This window comes from Cygnus atratus, chromosome 2 (genome assembly GCF_013377495.2).
Source record: "Cygnus atratus isolate AKBS03 ecotype Queensland, Australia chromosome 2, CAtr_DNAZoo_HiC_assembly, whole genome shotgun sequence".
NCBI lineage: Eukaryota > Metazoa > Chordata > Aves > Anseriformes > Anatidae > Cygnus > Cygnus atratus.
The window spans coordinates 89474498-89499830 of record NC_066363.1 but is presented as its reverse complement, the minus strand read 5'-3'; positions in this window follow the sequence as shown (position 1 = coordinate 89499830).

Below are 25333 nucleotides of genomic sequence, written 5' to 3'. Positions count from 1 at the left end.
TGTCTTTTTCTTCCAAAATGACAATTTGCTTAAGTTTACTAGAGTAAAAGGTTTCTACTGAACTGAAAAATTAGTGTTACAATATTTATTGTTGATTTGATATACTACCTTTTCTCTGTTTTCATCCTGCTTCAATATATATATACACAAATCTGGCAGGAATAATGTGTTTCCACTGCTATATTCCTTTGCATTGCATTCTTTTGCTCTGTCTTGAAGTATTAAAAATGCATTGCATCTAAAATCAATATAAACTTTTAAGTGGGTACCACATCCCAGGAAAAAGCTTGTTATTATCTGTGAACTCTCCTTTCTCCAAGAAAAATAAAGGTGAAACTTTGCAGTCTTTTCCTCTGCAATTGCATTAGGGATTAGGATAATGAGCACTAACATTGTACACTGTAAAAATGTGTCAGTTTTGACTAGAGCAACAAGACGGAAAAACAAATTAATCAACAAAGGGAATAATTGCTGAAGTCACGCACTGGAAATTTTTAATACTCTTTTTTTATTATTATTAAAATCTACACTGTCTTTCTGTTTTGTTTTTAATAATTGAAATAAGTAAATAAATAAGGATTAGATTGTGGCTTTTACTTGTCTAAGGGTAGGATTTGTACTCCAGATGAAAGGTCATAGTCTATCTCTGGTGCCACTGTTTATGGGTGTAAGTCATGTACATGGGAGCTATTCAGGCTGCACTCATGGATGAATTGGCAGACGTGCTGACAGAGGTGTTATCATTGCTGGAGGCATATCCCTGCCCTCTGCTTTCTGCCCCCACTTTGTGCTGAGATGAGGCAAGTGGTTTCACTGGAGAGGCTCCCCTTGCTCCCTTGTGATATGTGCAGTTCTTTCAGAAGACCCAGGGGGAGGAGGTCTCCTCCTTATTTTGTTTGTGGACAGGCAGAATAAACCAAGTGTACTCTTGAATAACTTCTACAATTAGAAGATTTAATTCCTTTTCTGAGGTATTTATCTGCTCTACACAAAATCCTATTCACAGGGATTTCAACATTATTGCTTGACCTAAGTTCATCTGTGTGGGAAGCCATTAGATAGATCTCTGCCCTCCTTTCTGCTGAAAGCCTTTGCCACTTGACAGTTCTTCAAAAGGTAGTCCCGTGTGGCTCTCAGTCATGGAGAACTACCAAGAGAAAAAGAGCAGATGAGCCGCAGAAAGGAATGAAATAATAATGCTTTACCCCACTGGAAAGTGTTTAGCAGACCAGTATTCTCCCAAAGTATAAAGCTTTAGTACTGCTTAAAAATCAATATTTCCATGAGGATTTTTGTTTCTGTATTATTCATGCATCTTAACTTATTTCACAGAAAATAACCCAAATGTTATGACAGGTGTCAACACAAAAGCAAAGACATTTGCTGTCACACTCATAAAGTGTCTCAGGTTCAAACATATATTAGTAATAATTGATAACTGTAGTAGACCTTTTCTTTCAGAAGCAAAATCTTTCTGGTGGAATAGCTGAGTTACTTAATGGGAGCATGGAACTTAACAGGAGATTTAACACTGCATGTTCTGCTATAGTTATTTTCTTCCTGATAGAAATAGGGTAGAAAAGATCTTGACACAAATAACTCCATTGAGTTTTTCTCAAACTACACTAAACACAGGCTGTGTCAGATCCTGTGTAATGGTTCTACCCTCAGGGCATCAGAGTTCAAGAATCAAATGCAGGCATCAGGGATGGTTATGGTACAAGGGAGTTTTCATCCTCCTGTTCTTTTCCAGTCTATAACTGAGGGAGAATATGAGCAACTCTATTACCCCCATGATCCCACAGCACATCATAATGGTTCCTTCAGCAAAGATATCTCTTAAAGATGGTTTTTGTGCTGTCAGGGTACAGTAGTGTTGTGGGATGGGGAATTTTCCCTAATGTTTGTCCACTCTCCTAAATAAATGTATGACGAGCATGGACTGGCTGAGGACAGCCAGGAAACTGGCAACATACTAGCAGCGTGAAAAATGCTTTTTAATTTTTATTGTGGCATTTTAATAAATGTTGGAAGGGATCAGACATTGCCAAAGCAATTGAAGGCAGGAAAGGGCATATACATAGGTGGTCTGAATTTAAAATGTCATTAACTTTCACCCTCATTGCGCTGGCCGAGGGTACAGCTCGTGTTTGCAGTGAACCAAGAGTCACTGAAGAATGGAGAGCAGTACAGTCAGCTCTGGACAGCTTGAGGACTAGGAAGATCAGATCTGTAGGCAGCTGCTCTCTCTTGCTTAGAAAGACAGGTAGGCTGTTCACCCTGCATTCTGTATGTTTGCTAAGGGTGTAAATATACTTCACTGAGTTCTAGCATGAATCTCAAAGACAAAGTTTCTGATGCCTGTACAGAAAAAAAGAAGCTAAGATTTTTAGCTGTTCCTCTTCTACACAGAGTGCAGAGTAAGCATTTTTACTTAACTGCAGTACATGTATTTTAGTCTTCTCTTCTTCTAGGTTAGAAAGTGTTATGAATTTTATCAAATTCATCTGCTGCTTTTGCATGCAATCATTGAAAACTGCAGAATATTAATAATTGTCTAGTTATGGTCTTTATCTCAGAAAAAAAACTTGAATCTTTTAGAGAAACTAAGAGAAGAGCAATGAGAAATGCCAAGAAAGCTTGAAGAGGTCTTGAGAATCTTAAAGTGAGAATGGGAGACCCTAAAATAGACAGTAAAATGTGGTGTTCTCTTCCTTCAGCCACGTTTTACCCTTCCAATGTGTTCTTCAGCTCTGTTTTGGTCAGTGAAGTACCTGTAGGTATGGTCCTCCAGGAGAAGCAATTCCTTTTCTTGTCTGCTTTTCAAGTACCTCTAGGAAGGGTAGACCAATCAGATAACTTTAAGATCAAGTGTAATATATGTATGCGTGTGTAAATATGTAAATATTACTTAAAATAAAAACTAGATGAGACTTTTCATAGAAGAGGTGAAATCAACACTTTAGTCACCGAGATTCTACAGGGAGGAAAACAACAGCAACAAAAAGACAGCCTCAAATGTTGAGTTTTCAGCAAAAGTTGTGTGAACCATTCATAGATCACCAGTCCTTACCATGGTCTAGATCTCTTTCTGTGTAATCAGTTTAACTCTGTGAGCCAAAATGGTACAACATGGTAAAATTTAAAGCCTTTGCAAAGTGATTGTCATTAATTTTGCTTGATTTAGAAAACTCTTCACATTCTACAGTTCAGTATCTCAAAAATTCATTAACTCAATTAATTCAAGCCTTCTACTTCTGAAAACCCACAGTGCATGATATAATAAAACAAAGAAAATTCTGTTAATCATTGAAATGCTCTATAAATTGATGCTGTTACATATTAAACATGGTAACTACATTTGACTCAGGAGAGCTAATTAGTAAATGTCTGTTATAGCCTTTGGTTATTGAAATTCTGGAATACTTAAGTGTTTGCATGAACTATTGATTTCACGGTTCTAGAAAGCTTCTGTGGACTCTCCATTTTCTGCATATATTTTTCTCATAATCACTGATAACAGTGGCTGGAACAAGAGCATTCAGTTATGCAACATAATATTTAAGTCAGTAAAAACAGCACAAGAGGTAGAAAATTCTGGCAAATATCCACTATGTGACTTTGTTTTAATCCTAAATTCAACAAGGGTTCTCTGCATTGGAAGTTAAGTTGGATGAGAGTCTCCCTGGTTTTGCCACTGCTACTGGTTCTAGTACATGGAGGTGATGTCTGTGGAAAGGCTTTGGTGGGCTTGGAAGAACTTGGTCTTAAAGAACAAGATGTTTCATGCATCACCTACTCTATTTTAATAGAAATGTTCATACTTACAGGAGGCACTCATATTCAGCACTCAAGATGATTCATCTGTTTTCTGCTGCAGGATTTTGTGTGCACACAAACTATATATATTAGCTAAGCTCAAGAATAAGCTGTCTTATTTTGACTAAATGTACTTTCAATCATACAAGCAACCTTATTTTTATTTTTTGAAAATAACACCTGTGAATATATATGTATATATTTTTTTTCCATGAATGATACTTCTATATGGTTAAGGCCTTCCCAAATGTCAAAACCTTCCACACACAGATGTTTGTTTGAAAAATTCTCACACACTTTAATTTCTGGTGTTTGGATGCTTTCCAGTGTTGTCTGAAGAGAAATATGGATTTTCTGTGTTTTTATTAACATTCTTACAGGCTATTATGAAATTGTAATAAATAATAAAAAAAAAAAAAAAAAGGTAAATGGTAGTCTGGCTGTTGGTAATATACAACATTACTGACTTTAATAGAGAAAATGGAAGGATGCTTATGTAGGTTGTCATACAGTCCAAGCTCATGCTTTTGTTTAATGAGAGCTAAAGGTAGCTAGAGAGAAGCTCTTTCACGCTGCTCTAGTGCAAAACTAAAACACTTCTGCATATCCATGCTGAGAGTTCTGTTTACTCATTTTCCAATTCTAATAAGGAAGCTAGCCCAATTAAGTGGAATAAGCCAGACAATTATGCTATGGAAGATTTTAAATCAAGTATTTCAAAAGGGTCTTAGGGAGTTGGATGCCATGGTTCTCAGGATATTTTATGTACCACTACATCTGAAGTAGAGCGTGTTCTATCTTTTGGACACACCTGTAGTTTCTGTATTGAAATATGCAAACATTATTTTCCCAAGTGTATGTTAACTATTTTCTGTTACATACACTAGAGCAGAGGACTGATGTGTAGCAACTGTGAAAGTAACAGTTACATGCCTTACTTTTGGAGTTATTAAGGCTGGTTGACTGTCTAGATGACCTCAGTGTCCAAAGTAACTTTAGTGAGCTGCAAATAAGTGCAGTTTTTAGATTTTAGTTAGGACTGTAGGAGACTGTTCATTGCAGTGACCTTAGCAGTGTACACTTCTATGACCTGAATTATTGTTATGTGTTTTTTGTTTGTTTTGACAAATAAGACCATATTTGTTTATTAAAATGTTGTTACTAAATATTTTATTTTGCAATGAAATGCACAGGTAACTAAAGTTCTGTCTTTAGAAAGCTTTCATGAGAACACAAACATAATGTACTAAAGATTATATTCTTAAAGAGATACAGAAAAATGCTGTGAACAATTATAGATAGCACGTGTAATTTTCTCTGCGACTGTCAATAGAACGTGTCTGTTAACCACAATAATGATATTAAAGAAAATACTTATTTTTCTAGACATTTTTCACTTTGGTAAAACAACAAAAAATTCTAAGGAACTTCTGTTTTGTTAACATTTCCTTAAAGTATTACTTACAATACCTTTTTAATTTTTTATTTTTTTCTCATTAGAAAAATGGATACTGGAAGAAAAAAGCAGAAAGAAATAAGAAATCTCTTTTGCAGAAGATGTAAGTGAAAGATGCAAGTGATTTTTTAAACATTAGCAGCATTAGTTCTACAATTAATTAAATAGTAAATATTTATAAATATACATATATTCCAACATACTTTAAGAAAATATACATTTCTGTTGCAGCATAGCCCAGTTTAAAAAAAAAAAAAAGTAAATAATTGTACATTTTGAGATTTTACTTCCTACTAACTCCTGTTTTGTTATAAATAAAATAATCAAAGCTATCTCAGGTGAGAGCTTAATACACTTTCATTGATATATTTTATTTTAATAGAAGCTGTAAAAAAAGCAGATCACATGATATTTGAAGCTAAATTAGTTATTCTTTTTTTTTTTTTTTTTTTTCCCCCTAACAACTGAACATTTCATCTTCCATTGGATGTGTTTTATTGGTGATTAACTACAGGTAATTTGTTTAATAGTAATGATAAATTTCAGATGTATTTCTGCCACACATAGGTATCAACTAGCCAACAGTCATCTTCAAAAATGCTTCAAATTCTATGTCTTCATATATGTTCACTCTTGTTCAGACATCTTCAAGAATTTAAAATGACTGTTTGCCCAGCTATTCAAAAACAATTCACAGACATGTGGAGTCAAGAAATTACATATTACTAATAAGTGCAGAGAGATATTAGTTTCTAACTCTTACATGAAAAAAACAGCAGGGATATTTAACGTAGTGATTTGTATTGGGTTTATGTGGTAAGTGTTTGCAGGGAGCCTGCAGAGATGGCCTCTGTGAGCAGAGCCCAGCAGCTGCCCTATGTCAGATCAGAGCCAGCTCCAGATGGCTCCAAAAGGGACCCGTTGCTGGCCAGATCTGAGCCAGGGAGCAACCCTGGTTTGGCCTGTGAGAGCAGATTTAAGAAAGGGAAGAACCTGCTGTGCAACAGCAGCTGGGAGAGAGGAGTGAGAAACAGCCCTGCAGACCCCAAGGTGAGTGTAGAAGGAGGGCAGGAGGTGCTCCAGACATGCAGCAGCAGTTCCCCTGCGGCCTGTGGAGAGGCCCCTGGTGGAGCAGGCTGTCCCCCTGCAGCCCATGGGTCCCACATGGAGCAGATCTCCATGCTGCAACCCGTGCAGGAGCCCCCGGTGGAGCAGGTGGATGTGGCGTGGAGGAGGCTGCGGCCCATGGGGAGCCCCTGCAGGAGCAGGCCCCGGGCTGGAGCTGCAGCCTGTGGAGAGGAGCCCATGCAGGAGCAGGGGGTCTGGGGGGAGCTGCCGCCCATGGGGGACCTGTGCTGGAGCAGTTTGCTCCTGGCGGATGGACCCCGTGGTATGGAGCCATGCAGGATCAATTCAGCAAGGACGGCATACCATGGGAGGGACCCCATGTGGAGCAGGGTCAGAGAGTGGCTGTGAAGGAGCAGTGGAGACAAAGCGTTAGGGCCTGACCACAGCCCCCGTTCCCATGCACTACTTAGGAGGATGAGGTAGTAGAGAGTGGAGGATGGGGAGGTATTTTTATTTTTGCATTTAGTTTCTCACTGTGGTAGTCAGTTAATAATAGGCAATAAATTATATTAATCTCCCTACTTTGAGTGTGTTTTGCATGTGATGGTAAAGGGTGAGCGATTTCCCTGTCCTTGCTGCAACCCTTAAACCTTTTTCTATCATACTTTCTCCTGCTTTTCCTTGAAGAAGGTGGAGTGAGAGAGCATGGCAGAGTTTAGCTATCCATCATGGTGAAACTGCCACATAAGTCTACCATCCTCGTGCAAGAGTCTATATTTTCAAAAGCCAACTTCATACACCATGTCAGTGTGAAGGAGGCGCAGTATTTCTGTTTTTAATCTATTTGGCGATAAATCAAGAGTTATATTCCCCGCTTTTTTATTTTCTAGGTTACCTTTGCCATTGTCTTAAAGTAACTAGCATGTTTCAATCCTTCTTTTGGCTACAACATTTATTTAGGAACAAATTTTAATTATATTGTATGGGGAAGGTGTACCCCCTTTGGTATCACAGCAGCTTCCTGTACCAACCCAGCACTTATTGCACATTAGGAAAGCACTGTTTGGTTTGAGGCAGGAGTTCTGTAATATCTCTGTCTTTAAGTGTACTACTTTGGAATATATTTCTAAAGGTATGTCTGCATATTGAAATTTAGTTTGGCACATTTTGTTTCTTGCTCAGCCTTTGTTAATCAGATCTTTTTCTTCTTGATGGCAAGGCAACTAAAGCAAGGCCTTTCTTCATGGTCAGACTCTGCACTAGCAAAGTGTAAATCAGGCTGCTAGAAAGTTTTGGTAAAACTTGCTGGAGAATTTGTTGGAATTTTTCATACAGCTCTAGAAAAAAACAAGAGCAGTCCTTTATTGAGACTGTTGTGTTCTTCTATCACTTGTACTTCCCTTGGCTGCATATCGGGACCCTGCGGGAGAGTTATGGGATAGCATGAGGTATATGACTAGCTAAAGAGTTTTAAAAGGTAAGGTTTTTCATACCTTGCCTTAATTATTAATTGCATCTTATATATAAGATTTTATTTTCGTATGGTACAAAATGGAATCAAGATATTTTAGCGTCTTCTTTCTTCACTGCAAGCTGCCTGCTTCTTTAGCTGCTACTTTTGTCTTCTGCTACAACTGTCTTCGCAAACCTACAGTCATTCACTTGGCCACTGCAAAAGTGACAGAAACAGACACAATTAACCACGGTTATTGCCTTCCTCAGAAATTTTTGGGCTCTGTTAGCCTTTTACCTTGCTATGTTTTCTTTTCTTTCTTTTATAAGTAGATTGTTTTAATATTTTTTAGAGAATCTTTTGATTCTTTTTTTTTTTTTTTCAAAAAGAATATATATATATATATATATTCATCACTAACTGGAAGAGAGGAAACATAACCCCCATTTTTAAAAAGGGAAAAAAGGAAGACATGGGGAATTATAGGTCAATCAGTCTCACTTCTATGCCTGGCAAGATGATGGAGCAGATCCTTCTGGAAGTTACACTAAGGCACATGGAAAAAAAGGAAGTGATTGGTGACAGCCAACATAGGCTTCACTAAGGGCAGAAATCTGATGGCCTTCCACAACAGGGTTACAGCATTGGTGGATAGGGGAAGAGTAATTGACATCATCTACCTGTCCTTGTGCAAAGATTTTACACTGTCCCCCATTATATCCTTGTCTCTAATTTGGAGAGAGGTGGAGTTGATGGATGGACCACTCGGTGGGTAAGGAATTGGCTAGATGGACACATTCAAGAGTTTCAGTCAATGGCTCAATATCCAGTCAATATCAATATCAGTAACGAGTGGTGTTCCTTAGGGATCAGTATTGGGACCTGAGCTGTGTAGCATCTTTGTTGGTGGCATGGACAGTAAAATTGAGTGCAGCCTCAGTGAGTTTGCTGATGACACCGAGCTGAGTGGTGCAGCTGAAACCCCAGAGGGAAGGGATGTCATCCAGAGGGACCTAGACAGGCTTGAGGGGTGGGCCCGTGCGAACGTCATAAAGTTCATCAAGGCCAAGGTCCTGCTGCTGTGTTGGGGAAATCCCAAACACAAATACAATCTGGGTATAGAATGGATTGAGAGCAGCCCTGAGGAGAAGGACCTGGGTGCTTGTTAATGAGAAGCTTGACATGAGCTGGCAATGTGCTCTTGCAGCCCAGAAAGCCAACCATATCATGGGATGCATGAAAAGAATCATGGCCAACAGGTCAAGGGAGGTGATTCTCCCCCTCTACTCTGCTCTTGTGAGACCCCTACCTGGAGTACCGTGTACAGCTCTGGGGCCCCCAGCATAAGAAGGACATGGAAGTATTAGAATGAGTCCATAGGAAGACCACAAAGATGATCAAGGGGTTGGAGCACCTCTCCCATGAAGACAGGTTGAGGGAGTTGGGGTTGTTCATCCTGGAGAAGAAGAGGCTCCAGGGAGACCTTATAACAACCTTCCAATACCTAAAGAGGGTCTTCAGGAAGGCTAGGGAGGGTCTCTTTATCAGTGAGTGTAGTGACAGGACAAGAAGTAATGTCTTTAAAACCCTAACCATTCTATGATTTTAAGTGTTAAGTTCTGTGATAAAATATTTGCTTTATATATTGAAAAATGTTTCTTTTTAATGGCACCTAAACTCAAACACAAATTGGGCAGTCTGGACAGTATTTGTGATAAGATAATGTATGAATTTGTATAAATGGAAAGCAAATCACATACAGTGTATATAAATACATATTTTCAGAGATAATACCTAACAGTAAGAGAAAAAAAAGCACAATAAAATGTTTATTTTTTTGCACAGCCGATAATAGAAGTATTGATTTTACCCATAACAAAGCTCTCAATTGCATCTTCTTTTCTTCCATGAAACAAAATGATTATAGCTGTGTCAGAGATGCAGGCTATTGTGAAACCGAACCAGTTATATGTAGTTTCTCCTGTGTAGTACTTGTGATTTATAACCTCTATTATTTGAGATTCACACAGAATTCCTGAGTGAATCTTCTCGTCTTAAACATCCACAAGCAGCTACTGAGACTTAGGAGTGAGCTAAAAAATCATCAGCCTTCTCGATCATGTCTGTTTTCTTTTGTTGCTTTGATTTTTCCCTTGAAGGATAGGCAGGTTTCCTGATTTATCTCTTCCTTCTTACATCCTTGAAGGCAACTTGTGAATAGAGCCAGATGTTCTTTCTTTTATCTCTGTTGGCCTCTGGAAATCATGTGGAGGTGAGATTTTCTTCTGTGGATGAGTGAATATATTTACCATGGTCTCAAGCAGAATGTTGTTTGATAACATGCACCTAGTAAGACGAAGGGAAACACGGGAATAAACAATAAAAATAATTTTGCTGGATATAGTCTCTTTCTCGTAGATCTAGGCTATGTATCTCTGTGGATGATTCACTACATCATGAAGTAGGTAACTGCTTTTCCCAAAATTGATGTACTGTCAGGAGTAGCACTGGCTCTTTCTCTGAAAAAGACTTTAAAAGGTACGCATCATGAGAATGAGAAAAGGAGACTTACTTTCCTTCCATGAAAATACTTAATTTGTCTAATATATATATATTTTTTACCTACATTGTTGGTGTTAAGAGCTTTCTTGGCTTGTATGTTCGTCCTTTCGTCCTTTCGTCCTTTCGTCCTTTCGTCCTTTCGTCCTTTCGTCCTTTCGTCCTTTCGTCCTTTCGTCCTTTCGTCCTTTCGTCCTTTCTTTCCCCTCATTGCTTACACCATGATGTGCAGATCCTTCCTTCCTTCCCTTATTCATTCTCAATGGACAATTTAATGTTTAGTGGAGCTTTGGGGAAAAATCCTGTCTGGAAGCATCAATCCTCATAATTTATGACAACTGTCAAAACTTCATGAACAGTGGATTTAAAAATCTTTTCTGATAAAAGCTCCCCTTTGCAGTAATGTCTGACCTGTGTGAGTGGTAACAGTGTGTGCTTGGGCTTTGCTTCTCTGCCTCAGGGGTACTGCAAATCAGAGGCTTCTGAGACATGATGACTTTTTCCAAAGGACTAGACCATCAGCGACGAGACGCTGGAGAGTAGCCCCGCAGAGAGGGATCTGGGGGTTGTGGTTGACAGCAAGTTGAATATGAGCCAGCAGTGTGCCCTGGCAGCCAGGAGGGCCAACCGCATTCTGGGATGCATCAAGCATGGCATTGCTAGTCGGTCGAGGGAAGTGATCGTCCCACTCTACTCTGCGCTGGTGCGGCCTCACCTCAAGTACTGTGTGCAGTTTGGACACCACAGTACAAAAAGGACATTAAACTATTGGAGAGTGTCCAGAGGAGGGCGACGAAGATGGTGAAGGGCCTAGAGGGGAAGGCATATGAGGGGCGGCTGAGGTCACTGGGCCTGTTCAGCCTGGAGAAGAGGAGGCTGAGGGGAGACCTCATCGCAGTCTACAACTTCCTCGTGAGGGGAGTGGATAGGCAGGTGACCTATTCTCCATTATCACCAGTGACAGGACTCACGGGAATGGTGTTAAGCTGAATCAGGGGAAGTTTAGGCTGGACGTCAGGAAGAGGCTCTTCACTGAAAGGGTGGTTGCACGCTGGAACAGGCTCCCCAGTGAAGTAGTCACTGCACCAAGCCTGTCTGAATTTAAGAAGCGATTGGACTGTGCACTTAGTCACATGGTCTAAACTTTTGGGCAGACCTGTGTGGTGCCAGGAGTTGGACTTGATGATCCTTATGGGTCCCTTCCAACTCGGGATATTCTATGATTCTATGATTCTATCAGGTTGCACCATTTATGGATTTAAATTTTAATTTTTTTAAATTTATTTTCAGGTTATTGTGAAATGTCAAACCTTATAAAATGCCAGGCAGAAAATATTTAGGTGAAGTCAATCCACATGTTAATAAAATGAGTATTTTTTTGAACATACTTTTTCCCCCTCAATAACAGTTGGAAGGACTTACTTTTGCAAATGACTAGTGACCATTGCAAGATGTTCGACAAGGCTGAGAGATCTGTGGTCAAAGACAGATGTATTCATCTCATAGCATTACTCCATTCTGTAGTAATCTGACTGCTGATAGGATGTTGCGAAGATGGTGCTTTACTCCATCTGAAATTCTTCACTTGTCAGAGCCAGAATTCACTGTAATGGAGTGACTGGATTACTACAGCCATAGATGGTTAGGAAATAGAGAAGAAGATTGTCTCTATTACTTCTTCATAGTCAATAAATATTTACTGGTGAAAAAGAGTATTTTCTAAAAGGTGTGTTTTGTGCCTTGCTGCACTTCTGGTGGGGTGTGTTGGACTATGTACTATGCTTCAAGCCACCCATCAGAGGGCCTGAACAACTTTTGTTGTTAAAACTGAAATCCTGTTTTTCCTGGGTTCATACATTTCATGACTGCAGTTGACAGCCCCCAGGATTTCTGGGAAGTTAGGAGTGGAAACCCTCACAGCTTTGTTATAGTTCTGCTTACTGTTTCCCTAAGCAATCCATACTAAGCAGTTTGTACTATTTTTAGTGAAATGCGTTTTTCTGTCAGGGCCTTCAGATCTGATCTTAAAAGCTTTCTTTTAATGTTGACATTGAAAAGATGTTCTTGTACTGGAAGTCTGGATATGACTGGCAGCAATTTCTTTGCTCCTACTTATGTTCCAATGCATGGCTGAATTCCACAGGTTTTTTTTTTGAAAGTGTTTCTGAAGAGTAATTTTGGCCTTGATTCCAGAAAAAAAAATTAAGTGAAAGATACATATGGTGAATTAGCTATCTGATCTCTTGTTATTTGGATGTAAATATAAAGGAAAACAAAATAAAAACCCAACAAAACCCAACATGTATTTTCTCCCACTTAAGAATAAGTCAAGACTTCACTGAGAATCATGTGTAAACTATGAATTTCCCCACCTATTTTTGTCCGTCAGATGTCAAGCAAAGAAGAGTCATCAAAAAAGGGCATGTCTTTTCTTCATTTCTTCCAAGGACCTTATGGTTAGAAAAGTCGTCTGGAATATAGGAGACAAAACATCAAATCCTATAGTTGCTTAAGGGCACTTGAGGCCTTTCTTTAATGTCCTAAATTACAAGTAACAGGATATAACGTGGTTGGAATTCTCTCAACCAGTGCTGCTTAAGACAATGCACAATATATGAAAAAAAACGCACATTTGTTTTAGAGTGAAAATAGAAAGGGTACTTTGGTAGAAAGGCTACTGGAGAGACATTCAATAATGGAGGAAGAGCTTGGTTTCTGTTTTCTGTTCCAGTTCACTTAAAATATTTTTATAGAAAAAGTAGCAATGGCAACTGGCTCTATGGAGGAATGCATATTGATATCCAGAATAGACTATTGCCATATGAATGGTCTTGAATTTTGGAGAAATTGCCCATTGGGAAAGAGAAAGATTTAAAAGTAATTCAGATCTGTAGAAATCGCTTTACCCACTAGCTAATTACACCAAAGAACAACCAGTCAAATTGGTTTGTATAACTTCAGTGGTGATACTTTCCTTAACTGGCATCTTTGATATTAAAAATACTCTGTGCATACATAAAATATTTCAATAATTATCATAGTTGATAGACATAAAGAATCATAGTTCTTTAAATCATTGTGGTTGAGTGCAAAATTATTGATCCCAAACTGGGAAATGGGAATGGAGCATAGCTTCCTGTTCTCCTTCTACTCCTCGTTCCATTATTGTTGAGAATATTTGTAGCTGGACAAACAGCACCACTGAGACCCTAGTGGCTGAATGTGCAGAGCAATAAGTCAGTGGGAAAAGATATGATGAGTTTCAGACACTGAAGCTCTTATAAGTGTCAAACTCATGACAAGTGATTTCAATGCCTAATCCTGCTGTATGGGAAGTGATGCTTTAATTTGCAATTGAATGACAAAATCCTCAAGTCATCCTTATCTCCTGAGTAAGTGAAAAAAGACTCTGTAGTGTAAAAGCTCATTATGACTCTTCTGTGTCATTTTGCACCTTTGGAAAGTTTTTTTTTTATTATTATTATTTTTTATTTTATAATTGCATCTCACTCTAGCATATTTTTATTAACACTGAGATGCAAATTATGAGATACATACCAAGATTATGTGTGTTTACAGATGAAATTGATTAAAAAGAGTATTCATACTTCATCTGTGCTAATTCCAAGTATCCTCTCTGCCATTGATCTTTATAATGTATAATGATTTCTTTCAATCTCCAATGAGAATATAACATGTAACCATTCTTTGTAAGTGTTATTTATTGCTGTCTGTACCAGAGGAAGGTCTCATTTTATAGTCATTTTACAAGTGGAGAGTAATCTAACAAAGTAATTAGAGTAAATTAAGACAAAATCTAAGATCTGAAACTTTGAAAAGGGAGATGAACTATTTTCTACCATTTTCTAAGCCTCACTCTGTCTCCTGGAGCTGGAGAATACTAATTTTTGGAGTGCTCTCTGTGCTCTACCAGAACTTTTAAGCAGAGACAGAAGCCTTTGAAGAGGGGGGTTTATGTCTTTTGGGAGTTTAAATAATTGGTGCTGGTCACTGAATCCTTTGTAGAAAGTGGATTAGGAACTAGCTGGCAGCTTAGTTACAGAATTATCTGCACATTCAGTGGCTAGATCCGCTGATCTGTTATGAATACTTTCTTCCATTTTAGCTATGAGTGGTAGCATTCAGGATTGCTTTCTTTTTTTCTTACAGCATATGGAAGAAAGTAAGGCATATCAGCATATTCTCTGCATTATTTATGATATCCTTTAACAAGTTGCCATAGGGATATAGCACACACAGAAATAAGGCTCGCATAGAACGAGGAGAAGAAAAAAAAAAAAAAAAAAGAAAAAGTATCAGAGTTAGGTTCAGAGGACTTTCTTCTGTAACAGAGCAATAATGGAGATACTATGCAGCCTGATCCATCTCAGTCCTCAGCCTGTGGTTGGATGTATCAAAGGATGAATTTAAAGGAGAATGTGTTGGCAGTGGAGCACATGACCCACTGTGCATCCCTCTGCATCATGAGCTGCAGAACACGTGGAACAGATTCCAGGCTGAGCTCTGTAGATTGTTGACAGGAGAAGAAAAGGATAAATTGGCTCTAAATTGCTTTGACCTCTTATTATTTTCTCTTTTTAGAACTGGCCATAGTCCTATACCTGCACAAAATGTTTATGTTTGCCTCATCACTCAGAACGCTGAATCCCAAATGTGTTGCAGATAAGTCCTGTTGCACTTTTGCTGTAGTTCCCTGAGGGGTCAACCCACAGTAGATTTTTAGTTTCATTCATAATAATAAATCGTGTGCAGAAATGAGTGTCCCCAGTTTTTGCTGCTTCTAACAATCAACTGTCATTACTCCTTTTCTTGTCTCTTTGGTTGCTTATTTATTTATTTATTTCATCACATTGTGTTGCTTTGTGACCATAAGGATTAAGGCTGTCAGACTGTGACTTCTCTGCGTTCCTTAAGGACTTTGTTCTACAAATCATCCCCTGCTCTGTAAATCTATATGTGAAAGTTGTTTTGGTTGCTGTTCAGATTGGGGGTTTCTCCTCTGCAGAAAAAAACTTCTTCCCAGATGACTGCATTATGTTTATGCTTGTGTTATGTTGATCTACTTATACGGGAACAACAGAGAATGAACCTAACATTAAAAAAAATGTTTCAAGGTAGTTATTGTTTTGGGTCTGATATGTCTTTAATGGTTTATTTGTTTGTTTTAAATTCATGACTTCTGTGAACTGGGCTGTGAACATACAGCATCTCTAAAACCATTGCTCAGCACAGAGGGGAAATTTTGTAAAGAAAAGGACACCACATTTTGACCACAGTGAAGTTCATACCCTCTGTATTCCAGATTCTGTTAGGCATGAGAACAGGGTTTTTCTGTTCAGTGAGTGGGACCTCAGTTCCCCAGGCCTAGGAACTTCAGCGTGGAAATGCCCAAAGGCATGGCCTGTTCAGGACTGTGTCTCTACACTAATTATATCTGGCTTTACCTTTTTTTAGTGTTAGAAAATGTTTGGCATCTGGAGAATTTTAGAACAAACTAATGGAGAACTGCACTTTCCAAATTGCTGTTTGAATTTCTATTAATTTTCTTTTCACACATTACAATCAGTTTTATTTCAAGGGGGGAGGGGAGGGGAAGAGGTGGTATCTGCACCTTAAATCTGCAAATCATGCAAATTAAATTAATTTCTCAATTCTACATTGATTGTCTGAGGGTTAGCATAATAATATTTTCTTCATGGGAGTGATGGCTCTGTGCATAGTTGCCACAACATATACTCTTTGGTAGATGTAGGTGGTCGAAAAATATGAAATAAACATCAGTATATTGTTAACCATGGATGCATAACCCTTTAGAATGAATAGTTTCTGAAACATGAACAATGGGGACTTTGGAAAACAAATGACTCAGGCAATTGCATACTTAAACTTAGAGAAAACACTGCACAAATCTTTGTCTCATCGCTATAGTGCAGAAATGTAATGATAGAAATTAATCTTGTGACAAATTGGTGAAAAAGTTTCCAAGGAACTGATGAAACAGTGGCCACTGCAGAAATGTCTTCTTCCCAAGATAAATAGGTTTGGAGACAAAGTTTGTCCCCTGTGCCACGAGCCAGTGATAAGGTTAGAAGGATAATAATCTGGCATCAGATCAACTCTTCTAGGACAAGACCACATTTCCCATGGCTATGCTCTGTTATGTTTTCCATCCCACTCCCAGGTGATGTGGGGAAATGGTCATTCTGACCTGGGGTCACCTCCTGTTGACAAAGTTAATAAAGCATTCACAGTGTATGTCTTGGTATTACTTTGTCTTTGAACAGTCCTTGGTTCTTAGATGCACCATGATTTGGATTGAATTTAAAGAAGGAAAGAAGATGGCTTAAATTAACCAAACTCAGAAGTTTGGCTTAACTGCGAAAGTGTCCTTCTAGTCTGGATGCTCTAAATTATTATCTGCTAGAGCACACTTTTTGAAAGTGATTCCCTAGGAGACTGTATCCCTGTGTAAGGTACCCACATTATATGCCTTAGATTGAAAGACCTGAATACCTCTGCAAATGTGCTGTAAGGAGAGAGCTGAGATATTAACAAAGATAGACACCCTGCATGGGTGAAAAAGACATTTATTTCTATTCCTTGAGTTCTTTATCTATCTTTACATACTTCACTGAGATTGTGAACTGCCTTACGCATAGTAATTACTTCAGCACTGTAAATAACAGGGAACTCTTGTCACCCAAACCTATCAAAATTGTTATTATTATTCCTAAAAAAAAGGGTTCTCAAAAATCAAAGGTCAGCAGAGTAATAATATATAGATTGTGATCATTTCATCCATTTTCATGAACTTTGTTTCAGTCAGGGACAATGATCTGAAAGCTGCAGAACTGGGGAAGTAACAGTGTCTTGTATCTCTAGATTTGTGAATGTTTGTATATGAACATTGTTTTAAACAGAGAATTTCAATCCAGCTTCAGCTGGGTCGTAGACTCCTCTTGTCACTCAGTAATAACTTTCTTATCACAGAGGGCCAGAAGAGCCCTCATTATATTCTCAGATTTCAGTAACATCTGGTAGGCTGGATCACAAGGCACTAGCACTTGTGCCAGGTTGTTCTTCTGTCAGTTTGGATATTCTGGACTCTTTCTAATCAGAGCAGACCAGAGCAGCCCAAATCTATTGGGGAGTTTCCATGTGGTCCCACTCTAGTTAGAGACAGAGATTTAGGGCCACTCATAACCTCAATCCACTTTGTTTTCTCCAGTATTGCATTTTAAATCTCTCTTGCTAAAATTTGGCCCCTGGCGCTACTGATAATAGACAGTGATATTCCTCTCAATCACTTTGCAACAGGAGCAGGAGTGACAAGTTACAAATCCCTTCACTTGCGTTGTCAAAGTCTAGGTCAGTCAGAACTGGCAGGTATGGTTATGGGGAAGGTTGGGGCAGAAGCACCAAGGGAACTTGTTTTCTCTAAGATGCTTGATATAGGGCAGTGACATATATGTAATAAATTCATAATATATAAAGAGAAACAAGTTTGTTTTGCATGTGGTCATTTATTCAGAAGCCTATTTATATTTAAAATAATTCGGTATGTCATGTGACCAGTTATATTGTAATGTGCTTTTCCAAGAGGCAGTTGGCTTTCTATCAGTGCTTTGGTGTCCTGTGCTATGCACATCTGACAAGCATGGCAATGGACCTGAGCAAGGCAGACAACCTCACCGGCTGCTCACCTCCAGAACATCTCTGCACAGCACAAGTTCCATAGTTTAGTGTATGGCAGCAGTTCAGGCTGTTTCTTTTATAGGAGATAGTATTACAGAAGACACAGAGGGAAAAATATTGATGATTTCAAAAGGGGCAAGATTTGCTCAGGCAGCATTGTGACCACCTGGGGGTTAGTATCTCAACACGACCACTTGACCATCACTTTCCATGCTTGCATGTTCGTTGGATGTTCACTTGATTGAGTTCAAGGCCAGACTGTAACATTGGTTTTGCTGAACTACTTGAATATTTAACCTGACATACACAACTTGTCCAAAATAGAGTAACTATTATAATTATGCAGCCTGAAAAAAGGAAGATGAGATTCAGCTCATCTACTGCTGTATTCGTGTTTTTACCTACCAGTAGAATTATGCACCACATCATATTTTCCTTTTAGGTCAAGTACTATAGTAGCAGTTCGATTCTCAAGGGAATGCTTTTGTATTTACACTCATGGCTCTTGTTGAATCCAAGGAATGCAGATTTAGCGTTAGATACAGGATATCTCACCTGTGTTTTTGTTAGAGACTGAAATTGTGAAAGCAGCCTTCTGTCTCCCTGTTTCCCTTTCCCTCCCATTTTTATGTGGCTTGTAAGTTACTCATGACATAGCCCTATTTTTACCCTTTGCAATGGCCATTTCTGACCGAGAGGGGCAGTTTTGTTGACTGAAGCTGGTGTGATACTGGTCTTGATGGCAAGAGCAGCCACGGCTTGGTTGAAAGGCTTGCAATGGGTGGCAGGAATGACACCTCCCAGCATGTGTCTCGTGCTGTGAACCTAGTCAGGTGTTGAACGTGTACAGTGCACACTTTAATGGAGCTCCAGTCCTGGCTGCTTTTGCCTCCTAGGCACTAAGGTAATGTAAATAACAATCACAGCGTCTTTTCCTTGGAGAGCTGAAAAATGTGTTGCTATAACACTGTTATAACATAAGCTGACAAAACCGCCTGTGTCTTTGTTCTCGTGGCTGTGGTGTGTTGGATGAGATTTTCTCTTGGGATTTGAAAAGGCACTTGGAAACAGCTCTTTTAGAAAGTTAGCTACATAGGATTATTTTAATCATAATGCAGTTTTCAAAGCACATTGATTGCATTTATTATTTTGAATTATGTCTAATGATTTCTGTTTGCCTCTTGTGCATACTTATTTTTATAATGTGCTTTGCTCTATATTTAAAGCATCTAGGATGCTCTTGTAGACAGGTGCTACATAAATAAAGAGTATTATTATTTTAATAATTTGCATCAGGATACCAATTAGAAAAGTCCCTGTGTTCTTATTTTCTTTTTAATCATTGATATTGTCAGAATTTAACCGTTGGGGAGCAAGGTGAAATGGAAAAAAAAAAAATCCAGGTGGGAGAAACTGCTCCTCTCTCCTGTATGCCCAGTGAAGGAATATTTCCCACAAGACAGCAGCTGTCATATTTATATTTTAGGATTATGTCCAACCTTTCTCTCCTTATATCTTGCTATATTGTGGAAATGGTAGTGAGTTACAATTAAATGCTTGGCTGATAGAGGAGGCTACAGGACACTTGTGGGACCTCGACTGGCTGCATTTAGGGATGACAATGCATCCATTTGGGAAAAATGCAGCCAGTTGTGCCCAAAATTTTTGTCATGTGTGTACAAGCAGTAGATATTACACTGTGCCTTGCATTAAACATCAGAGACAAACATTTCTGAAGGGTCAGAAACCTTCTGTTAGCTGATATTCTTCTTCTGGTTATTTATTAATGCTGCAAACCTCTGTATTTCCAGAAGTGAGCTGGTCTTGAAAGAAAACAAGTTATCAAAACAATACTTAGATGAAAAGAAAGGGGGGGAGAGAAAAAAAAAAAAAAAAAAAAAAAAGGACAGTTCCCAACTGTGAATACCAACAGAAAAGCTAGAAATCTCTTGAGAAATATGTTTCTTCTGTGATTTCCAGCTATAACTGGAAATTTGTGGTGGTACAAGGCTGAGGGAAGCAGTGTGTAGCATCAGGCACATTAGCCTAGGATCTGGGCTGTCCTGGAACTGAATCCCATCTGTGCTATGCCTGGCAATGCTGGCTCACATTCCTGACCTCCGTCTGCTACCTCTTTGTCTTCTTGGATATGTGGCTGTTTCTGAGTGTGTATTTTTGGGTGCTTTGTAGAAAGTGACCAAGTTCTAAACTGATGCTCTTAAGACCAGAATTCAAGTAATCCCTCTTTGAAGTTTAAATATTGTTAACTGTAACCATGAAGCTATCTTTCTCTGGAGATGTCCTCTAATTTCTGTTTTAAATTTCTGGCTCTGTCTGGGGTAATAGCATACCATAATTGTTTCCCAGGACTGGGACCTGCTTTCCCCAGCCAAACTCACCCTAGCATCACAAGAAATTGATAGAAAATACTCCCAGAGGAGTATGTCATATGGCTGAGACCTAGGCAGGTTCTCAGTAAAATTTACTCATAACATGACTGGAGACTAGAATTTAGCATCTGAGTAGCACAGTCCCCTATTATAAAGCATGGTTTGTGAAGGTATAGTACTTCTGAATATAAGATTTCTTCAGCTCTGTATATTTGCAGCTAATTGTTCTCATTATATTTTTTCTACATAGTAACTTTTAAAACAAGTGATGATTTAACTGTAACTCACCTTTGTTGTCCAGACAAGATGGATCTGATGGACCTTGCCCACTGATATATTTGTAGGACTGTGGTGTCTCATTGTTGGTTAGAGAAGTTGTCATCCAAACCCAGAACAAAAAAATGATCCTCACTTTGAGTTCACTTTTGAGGTGTAAGCTACAAATACAGGTAGAGGGGAAATACAACTGGGGATATTAGTTATGATGACAGGAATCAGCCTCAGCACAGCAGAAGCTTACCCATGTTCATGTTGTACAGTCACTAGGAAAGCAGGTGCTCTGAGATTTGGAAAACAACAGTAAAGCAGGCTACAGATGTTTCTGAGATGCTGAAAGGAGGAATGGGATGGAGCACCAAAGTGGTTGTTTTAAAGTTGAACAAAAGTTCAGTGGGGGCTAGTTCAGTTCAGTACTGACCTGTAATCCAATTCTTTTTCGATGTGCAAAATAGGAGAAATTTGTTATCCAAAGGCCCACTTGCTATGCACTCAACTTTGGTAGCTTTGTGGCAGGTATGTTGTGCTCCTGTACAGTGTGTTGGTCACCCTGTGCTCCTGTAACTGACATAAGTCTTGCTCAGGCTTATGAGCCACAGAAGGCCTCAATGTGATCACTCCTTGAACCAGACTGCTCATTAGTAATGGAGCCCCAGGCAGACCTTGATACCATGAAATCTCTTATGGAAAATAATGAAGCAGACCAGAGTCCAGGAAACAACCTGATAAGGAATCTGAGCTTGACAATGAGTCAAACACTTTATCTAATAAATATGGCACTTCATCCTAATTAAAGGAAAAGCCATATGGAATCACTCCTCTCTTATCTAAAGAGTATGGTGAGAACTAAAACTGCCTCACTCCCTAGTTATTTATGCTATATAGGTACCAGATGATCACATCTCCCCTCATATCCAGACACTGGTGTGACTAATTGTCAATGACACAATTAAGTGCTAAGGGGGGGATGTTGTACAGCCTGGATCATATCCCTGAGTGGAAGCACATTTCAGGGTCTACTCCTTGAGAAACAAACTTGTCCGCAGATAAATGCCGTTGAGGGAGGAGGGTGAGTAATTCATTCTAAGGGGGAATTTTTGAAACAGGCAGGACTAGGTTTAGAAACCCCCCAGAACCCTGCAGGAAATCTCAGGAGGGTCTTGCCATTCTTAACCTTTAACTTAATCATCGTTTCTATTATAGCAAATTCATTTAGATCATTGTGTTAATTAACCAATATTTAGATAACGATTAAGTGCTGTTAAAATCATATAATCTAAATTTATTTGCTATGAAGGTATATAATAAATACTTAATTGCTGCTACATTAAATTTTTGACAAGCCTGCAGATACTGTCTTAAATTGTGCCGCTTTGCAACAAAGATCTGTAGGACATACAAACTCTCTGCCCAAAGGAGAGGTAGAAAAATAAAAAAAGTAAAAACAGTTTAGAACTATATCCTCTTCAGGATATGAATGTAGGAGATGAGAAGGTAGTGGGGAATCAACAGAAATGGAAGGGAAAGTTGTTGTTACACACCTTTAATGTATACAGCAAAATAAAGCTATTGTATATAATTAGTTTCCTTCTGCACCTTCAAGTGTTTCTTCAACTGTATTTTGTGGAAAACAACTATTCTATGGCAGCACAGCATCTTATGGATCATACCAGTGCTGTGCTCTCTGGCACAAAGATTTAGATTTGGCTCCTCTTTGTCTTTTTTTCCTCTTAATTGAAATTAAAAGTCATTCAGGTTGAAAGGATAGTCTTGTTCTTTTGAGTGGAAACACTATGTCATATGTTAGATCTTCCACTGGGCACCTATACTTACAAGGCTCATCTGACCTTTGTACCATATTCAGCATGTCACAGGGGTGAACAATTACCCCCAGATGACAACCTGCCACATTCTTATAACAAACAGCATCCCATCATGGAAGCTTCTGAAGCCAAATTTAGCAAGATTCCAGGCAATGTTTTACAAAATGTAACTATAGCAACTAAATGTTCACTGACAGATGATAACGCAATCTTTATTTAAAATAAACAAGCAAACAAACAAACATAACCCCATAAGACAGCTCCCCTCCTTGGTCCCATGCCTTCACATTACACAGCTTAAATCTTCAGAAAGTATCCCAGAGCTTAACTATGATTTGGCAATCTATATATATACATATATACTAACTGAACAAAGCATATAGTTATACTTACCTTAAAAAAAAAAATTGTTTGCTTTTTGATAGCAACTTTCTCTCACTAGCTTTTTCTGTGTCACAGCAGTTGCTGTTTCAGTTGCAGTCACATCTTATTTTGTATTTCCCAGATTTCCCAGGTGCCACATGGTGGTGCTCCTGACTCCACCTTGCTTAGAGGTCTGAGATAGCTGAGGGGAGTTACAGAAGCAGCGAGTGTACGAAAACTGGTTTGGAGTGAGGGCTAAGATTCAGTTTTGCAATGAAGGTGAACCATGCTGTGGGATGGGGGATGTACTTTTTTCCCCAGGACTGAGCTACTAAATCAGATATCAGAAGAAAGAGGTAAATGGTAAATAATGGCAACCTATACAAAATCTTTTATGTACATGTCTAGACATGCACACATATTTTCCCTTTTTTACACTTGCTTACGATGTGAATTTTGCAAGTCTTTTTTTTTTTTTTTTTTCTTTCTTTCTTTTGGTAGCAATTGCTCCTTCCAGTTTTATCTGTTTTGTCAGTAGAAGACTCAAGCAGATTCACATTTCAGTATCCTCATGGAAGCCAGGACAGCATATTTTCTGTAGGTCTATCATGAATATGCAGTGAAGCAAAGCAGAAGGAAAGGAAGTGCACAACTTTCTCCATGTAGGGAGGGACTATCTCAGAATTAAAAACAGCCTTGGTGGCCCCAGTCAGGACCCCCATATTGGCCAGCAGTGGTACTAGTCTGATGTCAATCTAAATATCCTTTTTTCTCATAAGAAAAGCTCTGTATCTAAGTGGACGTCTTCCTCTGCATCAAGGGTATGGCTCAATGAAATCAACAGGAATGATTTCATTGACTTTTGTGTACTTTAAATCTAGTCTTGTAAACTGTAGTGTTCTGCCAGTTAAAGTTCAGCCTTATTCATTCAGGAGTTCAGTTCACCTCCCACTGAGAGTTTCTGATAGCTTTACTGAAAATTGGATCAGGCATTTAGATATTTATGAGAGTCCTGCTTTTAAATTGTGGGAAGCCATCTATTTAATTAATTCTTACAAAAACAATTGAATGCTTGACCTACAAGGATAATTTACTTGTGTTCTGCTTTGATTATTTTGTAAAAGTTTCATTGGATCTATATAGTGTATTGCACTCATATGGGATCTAAAAGTGTAGCTCTAATAGAGCCCATGAACATACTACGGTATAAAATTTTTAGAATTGACAGCCATGTTGTCTATATAAATACTATTTTCTGTAATGTCTTATTATTAACATGAATTTTAAAGGATTTTCTTTGCTGTCTTCGCATGTCTTTTATTATTTTTATCATACATGTAAATCTTCCATAAAACCATAAACTGACTGTTGAAGAAAATGTCTATGGTTTCAAAAATAATTTGAATTAGTGCTCAATTTATGGAAAAATCTAATGGCGGTAATTGATGGAATCCTCTGAATCTGAGGAAGCACAATTAGTTTCTGACTCATTAATATTTCCACTGTAGTTTGTTATCCATATTGTATAGTCTTTGTAAAGAGTTAATGTTAAGCAGAATTCCTTTCTATTATTTAATATAATAGTAAGTGATTATCCAGATATGAATAACTGAAGGTTATGGATGAGTGAAAACCCAGAAATGCCCAGACATCACCAGGAAACACCTCTCTGTATTATATAAGAGAACTGCTAGACAAGGCAGGCATTAACCCTGACCAGGTCTAACTAGTGACAATTTTGCACGTCAAGTGCAACATTACATATCAAACACAAATGCTGAAAGTAATAACATTTCACTAATAAGGAAACTACTTACTCATTTTGAATGAGTTCACTATGAACAGGAAGAAATATCCAGGGGTGTATTTTCAATGGACGGTGCCTTTTATAAGTGATGATTACAGAAAAGAGAAAAGCTTTACCCACAATAAGTTCAATTGTTTAGGGAGATGGTGTCTATAGGACAGAGCTGCTTGGTCTCGCACAAACTTGAAAATTACTCTGCTTGTGAGCCTTGTTTCTTAGCTTTATAAACTGCATGACCCACGCAGAAAATGTTGAAGTTAAAATATTTTATTAGGGAGATATTGAGGCATTATTTCATTGTATCTTTTCCAAACACAAGTGCAAGCTCATTGCAGCAAAGCAGAGCCAACTACATTTTTCTGTTGATGATATTTTGTAATATGCTGCATTTGTACCCACTGAAAAGAAATCCTGAGTGGATTTTTTTTCCCCTAAGACAGAATGAAATGGAAACATTCAGACCAACCATGAGACCTCTCTGTTGTCTTTATTAATTAACCATATAAATGTCAAAAACAAAACAAAAAACAGATTACCCCATCCTAAATCCTAATGAATACATTAAAGTATAAAACCTTGCTCCCAAGAAAAGTCATGAAATGT